General features: G+C 33.4%; 1 long non-coding RNA gene and 1 other non-coding gene across 3 annotated transcripts in view; both read left to right on the top strand.

Moving 5' to 3' along the window:
- Positions 1-10,429, top strand: part of LOC143661628 (uncharacterized) — a 163,123-nt gene extending 152,694 nt beyond the window's left edge. For both annotated transcript variants that reach the window (XR_013164746.1, XR_013164745.1), the window contains 2 exons: positions 7,969-8,044; positions 10,236-10,429. This is a non-coding gene — a long non-coding RNA (uncharacterized LOC143661628). The remainder of the gene's footprint in view (positions 1-7,968; positions 8,045-10,235) is intronic.
- Positions 3,471-3,577, top strand: LOC143661853 (U6 spliceosomal RNA). Its single transcript, XR_013164890.1, has one exon. It is a non-coding gene; the product is annotated as a U6 spliceosomal RNA (small nuclear RNA).
- Positions 10,430-10,912: the final 483 nt, after the last annotated feature.

The raw sequence follows: 10,912 nt of genomic DNA on the forward strand, positions 1-10,912 counted from the left end.
GACATTGCTACTTATCATAACTTGCCAAAGCCCAACCAAAATCTATCCAGCCAATCCTAAAGAACACCTAGGGCAATATATAATGTTCTACAAAGGTTCCATGCACTAGGGTAACTTTACAGAAGCATACAACCTCCAAATGGGTATCTGCATAAATAAGTCCTAAAAACTTGAGGAGCCTCTCCAGAATATATGCTAGATCCATCTCCCTAACTCTTATTACTAATAGCCCCATCCAACCAGAAAAATTAAGAGTGCACATAATCCAAATACCCCCAGAAAGTGGGAGAAAGATCAAAGATGATAGTGGAGTTATACAGAAAAGGTAAGATTTAACAAACAAGTATAATTGCTAAATCATTATATTAATATTTCCTTTAGTCTCCAGTATATCAGAGCAGCTACAAGTAAAAACTGAAAATTGTGGAATTTTAACCCATACCAAACTCTTAAATCTGTTCTACAACTGATTGTTGCTATGTATTTGAAATTTGTTGTTTTTTTGTGTATACATTATTTTTCACAAAAAAAGAAAGAAAATACATTTTTTTTGTGTGTTGCTAAAAAAATATTTATTCCTTCAAGCCTCCAATGTTCTGGAACAGCTAGAAGGAAAAATCTGAGAAGATGGTATGGTAGCCCATGACAAACTCTGGTATCTGTCCTGTAACTACCTGTTGAAGAGTGCTTTGAAAACTGCTGCTTATTTCTTTCTTTGCTTGGTATATAAGTTATATTATACAATAAAAAAAGTTTGAAAAATGTAGTGTCAAATCTCAAAAGCTTCTATTTTTCCACTCTCTCCTGCTAGTCACCATAATAAGCTTTTATATTGGTACTTGAGATTGATTTTCAAATGAGGTTAGTGGGGAAGCGAGGATTGTTTCATTTTCCTTTGTCAGTACAGGGCATTGCTGTTGGAGATGTTGTCACCAAGTTTTTAGGTTTTTCTTTGCATCCAGTAGCAATGAACTAAGACAAAGCTCCCATATTCAACACTGAAAACTTTCCCTTCAAAGGATGTGCAAAAACATGTTGCTTTGAAGTATGATTAGGGAAAACAAAATGTGTTGGATATTTCATTTTTCCCTTTATGCTTTCTTCTTTTCTTCATATTTTTAAAATATTCTAAATCATCTCTAGAGTGAGAAAGTTGTTAACCTGCCTTAGTATTTATCTCCTTTTAAATTTTGAAGACACCAGTGTACAATTTATCATATTAATCTTTAGTAATTCTTAATTTATTTTTTATATTCTAATAGAATTTTGAGTACATGATCACCTTCACTCACTGAGTGGGCTGAACTAAATTACAGTTCCAAAAGTGATTTTTGCTTCTGTGATGGAAGCCCTGCCTATGTGAGAATTTTTTTGAGAACTTTGGGTACTTATCATGAGCAATTCGTGCCTTAAGACCTACTCTTATACTCGAATTTCTCTTCCTCTGAGATGTAGAAAAAGTAGCAGCTTTAAGAGTAAAGGAAAGTTTAGCAGAGAAATTATAGAACCCAGTTGATCACGTTGGAACCCAAAACAGGGTAGAAATCTTCCTTATGTCTTAGTTGCTTTTTACTTCCAGAAAGGTACTCTTTTTCTTGTACAGCTGTAGACCCTTGTCTGCTGGGCACTTAAAAATATTCTTGTATTTTACCCAATATGACAGTGTGATCTTGGGAAGGTACTTCTCTATACTTCTATCTACTGAACCATCTCTGAAAAGAACAGGGTAGGGGTATCTTCCTATTTCATAGGGTTATTGTGCAATCACATTTGTTGTTAGGTAACAAGATCTTAGAAAATTATTTGCTTTGCAAGTGTCCATTAAATGTAGATAATGATGATTCTGATTATGATTATTGTCATTATAATTCATTAAATGTTCCGACATTGAAAGAGTTGATTTTGATTCTAAAGGCATCAATTTGATTAAAACGTTTTTCACCAAATTATAAACTGAGCAATGTATAAATGTGGTAGACAAATAATGACACCTCAAAGATCTCTATGACCCAATTCTATGAAAGTAGAATGATTGAGTTCACTCTTGCTGACTTTTATGATGGAGGGAGGTGACTAAAAGCCAAGGGTTGCAAGGCAGTCTTTAGATTCTGGAAAAAGTAAGGAAACATTCCTCCCTAGAGCCTACAGAAAGGAAGACAACTTTACTGACATTTTATTTAGCCCCATAAGACCAGACTTGCACCTCCAATCTATAGAACTATCATAAATTTGTATTGTTTTAAACCACAAAGTTGCAATGGATTTTTATGGCAAAAAATAGAAAACTGTTAGAAGAAACAAAATAAATTAGGATGGCATCAGTATTGCTCAAGATTTGACCCTGGTTATAGATTTGGGTGTGGGCTTATACTTTTTGGAATTCTGACAATGCATCATCCTCAGCAACCAGGCCAAACGGAGGTGATAATTAGGAAAGAGATCAAGTATTAACATAGAAAAGACTTATTCCTATGGAAGCAGAGGACAAACGGTGGAAAGCAGTTCATGATGCATTTAACAGCATTTTGGAAGGTTTTATCCTAGAAATAAACATGTTGAGAGCTCAACTAGTTCCTCAGGGAATCAAGATTAGCATACAAGCATTGATGAATGAGATAGGAAAGAGAGGAAAGCTAGTTAAATAATGAGGGTAGTACTTTATCTGGGCAATGGTGTGTCTGATGACACAATAATACCTCTAGTAACCAGACGATTCACTGTTTCATAAATTGTTTCTGCCTGTCCTCATGAGGGTTGGACGACCACTGAAATTCTACTCATTCTACATTCAATCTACCCTGCTACTTTTCAGTTTCCTTTCAGCTATGTTATATGTGGAACAAGCGTGAACCTTCTCAATGACTCACAAAGACCTACAAAAACCAGCCAATGTATTCTCCTTAATGTTCCCGTCACACAGTATGGGAAGATTCTGAATAATTCATCATAATCAATATTCTGTGCTTCTGGCTAAAGGTGAAGTAACAAGACAGGTAACAGGGCAATCATCAAAGAGTACTTTTCCCAATTGAAACAGAAAGATGATAGTTGAACACGCTGAGAGTGTTTAGAGACTGGGTAAATATATCTAGTGTTGATGTACATCAGCTATAGGTCACCCTTCCTTGTCAGCAACAAAGGCCAGAGCTTCTTTAGGATTACTGTTCCTACAGAAACAATAGATTATTGCAGTTTCCAGTCTTATTTAAGACTCTGCCTTAAAAACTCAATATTAGAAAAAAGGTGCAAAGTCAAGAATTATTTAGAAAGAAGGTAAGCTTTAGATATTTGAAGTACAAAAAGATATTACCTGACAATTTATAGCCTAAATATCTCTTCAGCCTCTCCTTATCTACTCCTCCTCCTGTCCAAGATGCAATTACAGTCACAATGTTCTTGCTTGCAATCATCACATAAAGAGATGTCCTGAATTTGCTCTTTATCCTGTCTAATTAATAATGGTGCTGGTAGTGCTCACTTCAGCAGCACATATACTAAAATTGGAACGATGCAGAGATGATTAACATGGCCCCTGAGCAAGGATGACACACAAATTAGTGAAGCATTCCATATTTTAAAAAAATAATAAAAATAATGGCCCTGGTTAAAAAGAGTAACCTTAAATAAACAAGCAAACAAAAGTGTTTTGCTTTCCATTGTGCTTAGGTACTGATCAATATTCTTACTGGTTTCTAGGATGCTCTGTGTATTCTATTTTGTCTTTCTAGAGTTTTTCTCTTCTGCCCTCCCTTCAATTTTTTTTGAATTAATTAACTGAATGTCTCTTAATTCCTCATTCTTGTCATGGTCTCTTCTATATGAAAGCTTGTGCATGCTCATTGCTCCCACTGAAAAGCCTGGCTCCGATGCAGTACTAAATTCTTCTTTCTCTCAAGTCTCCCTGCTTGTTTCCAAATAATTCTTCAAATGTGAGTTCATATGACACTTTTTTATGGAAATTGAACTGTGCCTACTCCAGCAATTACAAATGAAGATGTGTTATTATGACTTAACGACTTACATTATGTTGGTAATAAATATATGCTAAATGTGTTGCAATTTATCTTCTTTCATATACAATTTATTCAGAAATGTTGGGAAATAAACTGTGTAGAATAGATGATTGCATATTTTAATTAGGATAATTCGTTTTACATAAAGAAGAGGTCAAGAAATTTATATACATGAATGGACTTAACACTAACCAAACTTTTTTAGAAACAGACAATTCTAGGTTCATAGAGGCAGAAATTATTTTATAGTGATCACTGGGTCATTTTACTCTTTTTCACACATATCTCCTGAACTGCATTCATGACAAATAATCAACCTGGCCTTGAAAACACAAAGCATAAGAACTCAGTTCTCACAAGACTTTACTCAATAGTTCTGCTGCAAGAAGTTATTTTTAAATAATAAAGTAAATCTCCCTCCCTAAAATTCTACTCAAAGATCCCAGTTTGGCTATCTGAATATATGCCATAGCAAATAATTTTGGCAGTTAACAATACTACATATAACTGAAAGCACATATCTTTTTCCACACCTTTTCTTTTCTTCTTCAGTGTGTATTTTCAGTAAGACATCATAAGCCATGTTCTTGAGACTCTTGCAAACCAACTTTTCTTTCATGATGACAGTACAGTTTTGGTCAAAGATAGGATTTTAAGAGAGTATCTCAAATCAAATTTAATATTCTTTATATGGTAGCATGTATTAAACCTCTGGTTGACAGTTTTTATACTGCTTATATATTGGACAGTCTTTAATAACTTAGCTGTAGGAATTCATTTCATGATGAAAAGTGTGGTGGATTTTTGTGAACTAAAATGCTTTATATTGTGGCTTTTTAAATTATATTTCTTTCCTAATGCTCATTTTTAAATTCATCCTGCAGGAAATTTTTTTTCTTTCAATTTCATATTGCTAGATTTGATGATTATCAAATTTATGGAAAGTTGATAGTTACAGATTTGTGTCATTCAATCTATTTGCTAATAATGTTAAGTCATTTGAACAGTTCAGCAATAATAATTCCAAATCCATTGGAAGAAGTTAGAAATTTTAGACTACTGCCATTTAAAAGAAAATGGTAGGGGCAACTGAAAAAGACATTTGCTAAACAATATGTTGATTTTTTAAATTAACCACTTATAAATTAAGATGCTTGTTTTTGTCTTTTCAGGTAATGGCTGACAAAACCATCCCTTAAATTATCATTCTTACACATAAATAGCAAAAATTTTAGAGTGAGTCTATATATTCCAGATCATTTTCTGTTTATTCTAATCAGTTTTACTATAAGTCCATGTATTCCCTGAATGGAAATCTGCCAAAATCTCTATGCCTATTAGAAATTTTATTGGACACCGTTTTGCATTTAGGTTATAGACTCACCCACAAATGCAAATTAAGACAGTAGCACTATTTTTTCCCTGAGTCTACTTGCACTGAAAGCTCTAATGGTACAAATACCCATAAAAATAGGGCAATTGGGTTTAAGCAGAGACTTCCTGTGGTCAATTAAGCAGAAAAATATTTTAAGTTTTCAAATGTCCTTAGCTGAGAATGTTTTATTAAAAAGGGTTATTTTAATTTTATTGGCTGAAAGATTTTCGTGCTTCTAAGTTGTAGTCAGTCCTTAAAGTCTCCTTGGAGGGGATGAGTGACCTTTATCATAAAGCACTAAACGAGAACACCATTGGCATATCTGTATTATCATAAAGCACATTTAGAAACCAGATTTGTAAAAGGGCATGGAATTGGCATAATGGAAAAGGCCAAGTATGAGTCCTTGTGGAACATCCTCATGTATTGGAGAGAATGCATCTCAACTGGATTGGGACCAATTTCTTCTTTTAGAAATATGCAGCAAATTGAGCATGGGATTGTGAAAATTGGATATAGTAGTAAAGGCCACATGCCAGTCAGCCATATAGATATTATAGCCTAAATCTTCTTCTCCCAATAATTATAAGTCAAGGGTGATTGATTCCATTCTAAACACTCCTCTGTTTCCTCCAATATGACAAGTCAATGAGGATAAAACTCTCAATTTATTATAGAATAAACCACTTCCATGTTGAAACCAAGCACTGAATTTTAGAAAAAATCAAATAAATTATGAAATTATAGCTTAAAATCATGAAATACACTTAAATACATAAAATGTAGCAATAAAGACTATGCGGTTCTGTTTTAACATGGATCAGAGAAAGCATTCCTTTGCTTATCCTTTCCAAACAACCCAAACTTTGCATAAACTTGCATCCACATGCCACAAATAATGACTGTCTATTTGTTATTGTATCTACAATTACCAAGATTGTGGACTTTATATTAAATGTAAGGACATAGTTGTCTATGAGAGCTACTATATTAATTAGCTTACAAATAACATTCTATAAACTCCTATTACTAACTCAAAATATTGACACAGAATGTTTTTAAGAGTTGGATAATCAAGGGTTAATATTCACAAGTTACTTATTTAGAATGGTTTAAAATAGGAAAAATAGTGATATATTATTGATGTGAGAAATTAAGATAGTAATAAATTGCATTAATAACTGTAGGTATGCAGAATTATAACAGTATCATTCAAGGTGAATGACAATTCAGAGCAAAATTATAAATGACAATAAGCTTTAGGATAGGTAAGACAAAATTAAAACTTAGATGATTTTCTTGATCTTGGAGTATGGAGCTCTCTTTATGTGAGTATTTAATCAACACTTGTTCAGTAGTTTATTAAAAGGGCAAGGAGGATAACTGATTGAATTGAGAAGAGTCCTAACATCCCACTTGAAATCTGGACATATGCATGGATAATAAAGTTGACAAAGGCATCCCAACAATTTATTAGCCAAGATTAACAGCTAAAAAACACAGAATTGAAAGGGACATATTTACAATTGTTGCAGAAATACATATTGCCACAACTTTTATCCATTCATTCAGTCAAGCAGTCATGCAACATTTATCAATTGTCCACAGAATGGTAAATGTCTACAGTAAAGTCATGACTAATAATACATTTTTTCAAGGATCTCAAATATAGAACCAGATAAGGAAAATCAAAGGAATAAGTTAAAATTTGCTAATTTTAATTTCAATAATACATTTAAGTGCCAAGAACAAGATTAATAAAAGTGAAGGAGGACATCTCTGTCAAGCTCAAGGTGAGCATGAGATTGAAATTGAAAACTGGAATATGTCGGAATACTACATAATGTCTGTTTGGGCATTATCGACCTTTTGAGGAATGACAGTTTAGTTGTTGCTAGTTTTGTGCTACCACAAACAGAATTTCTACAAAATCTTCATGATTGGTGCCTTTAGAGTTACATGAATGTTTGCACTAGGTATAATATCCAGGAATGGGTTTGCTGAGTCTTAGGTTACAGTGCACTTCATTTAACAGTGCACGACCAGTTTATACCACAGAAGGGTGACTACAGTTTATTTCCAGTTTCCTGTTTCTACACATACACTAAATATTATCTACCCTTCACCTTTTGCCCATAGAATGGGTGCCTCAAGATTTTTATTTTCATTTATCTTATCACTGGTGAAACTGAGCAATTTTAAAGTTCATGTTACTCACCTGGACTTCTCTCTTTGAAATACCTGTTTATAGTTTGGTATTTTTTTCAACTGAATTTCCCAGTTTTTAAATTGAGTTTCTCGTGGATTTGTATCAGTTCTTTTTATATTTATAGTATTAATACCTTGATGATTTTGACACTGCCAAGAAATATTTATAATTAAATTATAAATATTTATAATTTTATAATTTAATTATAAACATTTTTTAGCTGACTTTTAAAGTCTATTATAATATTCTGTTTTTAAATATATAGGATTCCCTCCTGGGGGAGTCCCTGACAAGCCAACAGCCTTCCTCTCACCTCCCTCCTCTCCTTTGTGTGCAGATGTTTCAGTCTCTTGATTCCTTTGCCTCCACAGGTTAGTTCTAATGCAGTGCCTTGAACCAGAAACCAATGACCCAAGTGGGAGCAAGCAGCCCCAGCTACTAGTCAAGGTAGGAACTCTCAGTGGCAGGGCCCTGTGCCCCTGGGGTGGGCCGATACCCTGCTTTTGGGCAGCATAGATGCCTCTCTCCTTTCTGAGAGAAGCTGGACACAAAGCTCCTGTCCTTGACCCTGAACTGAACAGTTGGCTTCCCTGGTGGGATCTTCCCCTGCGGAAGTAATAAAACGTACATTTATTGAGCGTCTATTGTGCCTGAACCTATGTTCCCACAAAGCACTGCATAGAAACTTGCTTCACATTCATTGGTATAGTATATTAGTATAATTCATCAAACTTTCACATGCAATCTATGTTTTTTCAAAAGTTTTGGCATTTTTAGTTAGGGCCTTTATTTCCGTAGTATTAATAATATGTAACTTATTTATCATTTTTTAGATTAATTTGCTTTGATTTTGTCTATTTTACTGTTAATTTCAAAGAAAAAGTCATTGGACTGGGTTGATCCTTTCTTGTTTTTGTTTTATAATTTTCATTAATTTATTCTGACATCAATTTTATGTATCTTCCTTTTTTATTGGTTTTTTTATTTTTATTTTTTTCATGTTTTTATTTTTTGCATGGGCATGCACTGTCAATTGAACCTGGGTCTCCAGCACTGAGCCACTGTCATACTGTCCTTCATTGGTTTCATTTCATTTCTATTTTCTTTGTATGCTTGATACTGGGTGTCCATCTAATTAAAGCATAGCAAAAGTATTTAAAGCTGTGGTTTCTCTTAAATACCTTAGCTAAGTTCCCCTCAAGTTTTTATGAGTTAGATTTAGTATTTGCTCCCCACTAAATATTCAATGCATATTTTTTCCTGTGGCTTATAAAATATTTAGGTGTATATTTTTTATTTCAAATATTACTTTCTTTTTGTAATTAATTTGCTTTGATTTTGTTCAGGGTCTTTAATCATTAATATTCAGATGGCAAAGTGTTTAGATATTGCAAATGTTCCACGTGCAACTGAGAAGCTACAATTTCTAATTGTAGGATTCAGGGTTCTAGGCAGTTCTAGCAATTCAAATTTAGTAATTGTATTATGTAGATATGCCTCATGTTTTCTAGTTATTTTGTCTGCAATACTGTTATTTAAAGAAATTTGTCAGAAATCCCTAAAGTACTTGCTTTATATAGAATCACACAATTAAAGGTGTGTATAAAAAATAAAATTTAATATATGTGTATAAATATGTAATATAATATATGTAAATATGTATATAAGTATGTGTCTATAAATAGAAATGTGTGTATATTCAGTTATTATTTAGCTTCTTATTCTGTTGTCAAAAGATTTGCTGAATATCTAGTCACTTATACCCTTATTTTTATTTTTACATCTTTATGTTCTTGCATTTTTAATTTGTATTCATTGGCTCATCATGTTCCTGTTCAACTTTTCTTCTTGCTAATGTAAGCATTTTCAACCATATATTTACCTCAAATACAGTTACTGTATCCTTATATAATCCCTTCTGTTATTTTTTTTAGAGTATTTTATCATTTCCATTATAGTTATCTCATAATGTATGTGTTTATTTTTAAAGTACTTGGTATTTCTAAACATATATTCTATATTTGGACAAATTTCTATTGCTGAGTTCTGTTGAAACATGATTCCTTATGAAATACATTGGACATTTTTACGCACCTCACAAGTGTAATTCTATAAGTTTTTATTGGTTGAGTATGTAATCTTCATGAGATTAACTTGTTAACGAAGTTGCTTTAGGATATGAGGAACATAGTAAGACCAATGTATTTTGGGGGATGAGACCATTAGGACATTTACATTGCAATAAAATGTTTCCCTTACCTAGAAGCCACAATGAGTGTGATAGTGTAACAATGGACAAGACATTCAGTAAGGAAACAATTAGTATCTACAGAAGTGCAGTAGGCAGGTAAAGCAAACCCATTCACAGAATCTTTCTCTGAGAACAAGGCTTTCTACTTACAGGAGGCGTTCAGTGTTATCAACCTTCCCTCAGATAAGTGACTTAGCATCCTTTTAGGAAAGGATAAAGTAAAGCAGTCAGCCTGCAGTCCATTGATCCCTTATTTACTCTTGAGTAAAAATAAAAAAGAAAAGGGGAAAAAAAAAGAAGGCAGTTGACCTCATGGAAAGCAAACTAATATCATTTGCTAATAGAAATGTCCATATTTTTAAAATGCTTTTTGCAATATGTACCCAGGGTAGGTGTGCTTATAGGAAACATTTGGAGATGAAAAAGGAATACATCCCTGGGAAAGCTTCCTGAAACAAAAAGCCTGGAGATAAAGCTACCAGCTATCACCATGTTCACTATGTACCTTTCCAGTTGAGAAAGAAACCCTGAACTTCATCAGCCTTTCTTGAGTGAAGGTAAATTCATGTGGGTGTCTTAATTTGGGCATTTTTATAGACTTCCTTTAATTGGGACATTTTCAAGTATTAGAACGGCAAACTTGCAACTTAATAAACTCCTCCTTTCAAAAGCCTTTCTGTTTCTGGTATATCACATTCTGGCAGCTAGCAAACGAGAACAGATTTATAGTATATACCTGTGGATACACTGAACTCTATTTCCTAAAATAAGCGTAGAATTTTAGGAAAATTAGGGCTCTGGATCTATGAATCGGTCTCTGAACCACTTCTGAAAATACTGTATGAATTTTCACAGTACCAATTTCAGTAAGATTTCTGCCCAGGAGACATAAAATTTCCCTTCCTACATATACCACGTGGAATCTTAGTAAGCTGCCCATTATTCATTTCTTGGGATCCTGTGTTCAATCAGCCATTTCACACAATCCTGAAGGTCAAAACTCTCTGATCACTCTTCTTTCCCCATGATTTATGGACATAACAGCACCTACGTTATCTGTATTG

The sequence above is a fragment of the Tamandua tetradactyla genome, chromosome 17 (genome assembly GCF_023851605.1).
Source record: "Tamandua tetradactyla isolate mTamTet1 chromosome 17, mTamTet1.pri, whole genome shotgun sequence".
NCBI lineage: Eukaryota > Metazoa > Chordata > Mammalia > Pilosa > Myrmecophagidae > Tamandua > Tamandua tetradactyla.